The sequence below is a fragment of the Gekko japonicus genome, unplaced genomic scaffold (genome assembly GCF_001447785.1).
Source record: "Gekko japonicus isolate JY-2015 unplaced genomic scaffold, Gekko_japonicus_V1.1 scaffold2282, whole genome shotgun sequence".
Taxonomy (NCBI): Eukaryota; Metazoa; Chordata; class Lepidosauria; order Squamata; family Gekkonidae; genus Gekko; species Gekko japonicus.
The window spans coordinates 227782-230029 of NW_015160901.1; positions in this window are offsets into that span (position 1 = coordinate 227782).

The window sequence follows — 2248 nt, forward strand, 5'->3', positions numbered from 1 at the left end:
CGGGCGGGCTTCCCTGCTGGCGGGCGGCGCGGCGAGCCTCTGGGGGTGGCAGCCCGAGATGGAGGCTTCTCCCCCCGCCATTCATGCTCGCTGCCTGCCCGGCCCGGGCCGCTCTCCGCCCAGCCTCGCCGCCGCCGCTGCTGCTGCTTGTGCCGCCGCCACCGCCGCCGCCTCTGACATCACCGCTCGCTCGCTCGCCGCTCTCCGGCCCGGCTTGGTGCGCAGCAGCGCCGCACGACGCCCCCTGCCGGGCCCGGGAGAGCCGGAGCGCCACGCCCACGCGGCCCCCGGGCCTGCCGAGCCGCCTCGCACCGTGCGCACAGCGCCCCGCGCAGGGGTCACCTTGGGACGCACGCCCGCCCGCCCTACCTACCTACCTCCCAGGGCCGTTGTGGAGGAGAGGGGGGCTCTGAGCGCTTCCACGCTTCCACGCACTCCGGATAACCCGCTTTCAGGCCACTGGCAGTGCACTTGGGCACTGGATCTAACTGGGTGAAATGGCAAAATCCGCTTGCCAGGGGTCGCCGGGGTGGACCATGTAGCAGGCGTGAAACGCCTTTCTGTCCTGCTTTTCTCCCCAGGGGAGGCCAGTGTTTCCCTCTAAGCTGAGTTAGTGTGAGCTCACACATTTTGGTCTTGGCTCAGGAAGGAGGGCTCCGGAGCAAAGTAATTTATGCAGTAGCCAGATCGCTCGCTCACAACTTTCATGCCAGCAGCTCACACAGTAGAATTTTGCTCACAAGACACAGCTTAGAGGGAGCATTGGTGGGGACCCCGAGCAGCTTAACACTGTTCTCCTCTCCTCGGTTCTGTCCTAACCACACAACCCTGGGAGGTAGGTCAGGCTGGGGGGGTGCGACTGGCCAAAGGTCATCCAGCAAGCTGCCATGGCAGAGCAGGGATTCGAACCCGGGTTTCCCAGATCGTCGCCTGAGAGTTTAATCCCTATGGCTCTCCTTCATGCACAGTCAAACCGATTGGGAGGCTCACCTTATTTAGATTCAGGTGGGGTCGCCCTGTTGGTCTGAAGCGACAGAGCAAAGTTTGAGTCCGGTGGCACCTTTGAGACCGACAGAGCTTAATTCTGGGAGGAAGCGTGCGTGCACACGAAAGCTAATGCCCAAAATAAAATTTTGCTGTTCTTAAAGGTGCCACTGGACTCAGACTTTGTTCTGTCCCTTTACCAATGCAGCTTTCCAGGGCTCTTTTTGTAGAAAAAGCCCAGCAGGAACTCATTAGCATAATAGGCCACACCCAACAGCAGGAACTCATTAGCATATTGGGCCACACCCCTGACAGCACAGCTCATTAGCACATTAGGCCGCACCCCCATGCGACCAGAAGTGTGGTCATCCAGCCACACCCACCTTTTGCTTCTTATTCTGTTGACCTTGTTTGTTGTCAAAACCTAGGGGGTTTTTTTTGTAGCAGGAACTCCTTTGCATGTTAGGCCACACACCCCTAATGTAGCCAATCCTAATGAGTTTCTGCCGTTGGGTGTGGCCTATTATGCTAATGAGTTCCTGCTGGGCGTGGCCAACTCGGGAGCCAGCTGGAACTCCGTTCCTGTGCGTGAATACAGTCCAGGAAACGTGACCTTAGCCTTTTGGCACTGGACTTCGCTTGGGGTTGCCTTGGAGGGGAGGGGAGATCAAAACGCCACGGAGGCAAAGAAATGATGGGGTGCCGGCCACGTAGCCAGGAGCCCCAGACTGACCTAGCCTTCCAGAAGGCATCGTGAGGAGGTGGGCTGCTCGGCCCACGGGACTGGCCCCCCACCACTCTGCATTCAGGACACACGATGGAACTTCAGGCCACAACATGAGAACATTTTACTGGGCTCTTTTTGTAGAAAAAGCCCAGCAGGAACTCATTAGCATAACAGGCCACACCCAACAGCAGGAACTCATTAGCATATTGGGCCACATCCCTGACAGCACCGCTCATTAGCACATTGGGCCGCACCCCCATGTTACCAGAAGTGTGGTCATCCAGCCACACCCACCTTTTGCTTGTTATTCTGTTCACCTTGTTTGTTGTCAAAACCCAGAGGTTTTTTTTGTAGCAGGAACTCCTTTGCATGTTAGGCCACACACCCCTAATGTAGCCAATCCTAATGAGTTTCTGCCATTGGGTGTGGCCTATTATGCTAATGAGTTCCTGCTGGGCGTGGCCAACTCGGGAGCCAGCTGGAACTCCGTTCCTGTGCCTTCCTGCCCAAAAATAGCCCTGCAGCTTTCTTATCCTA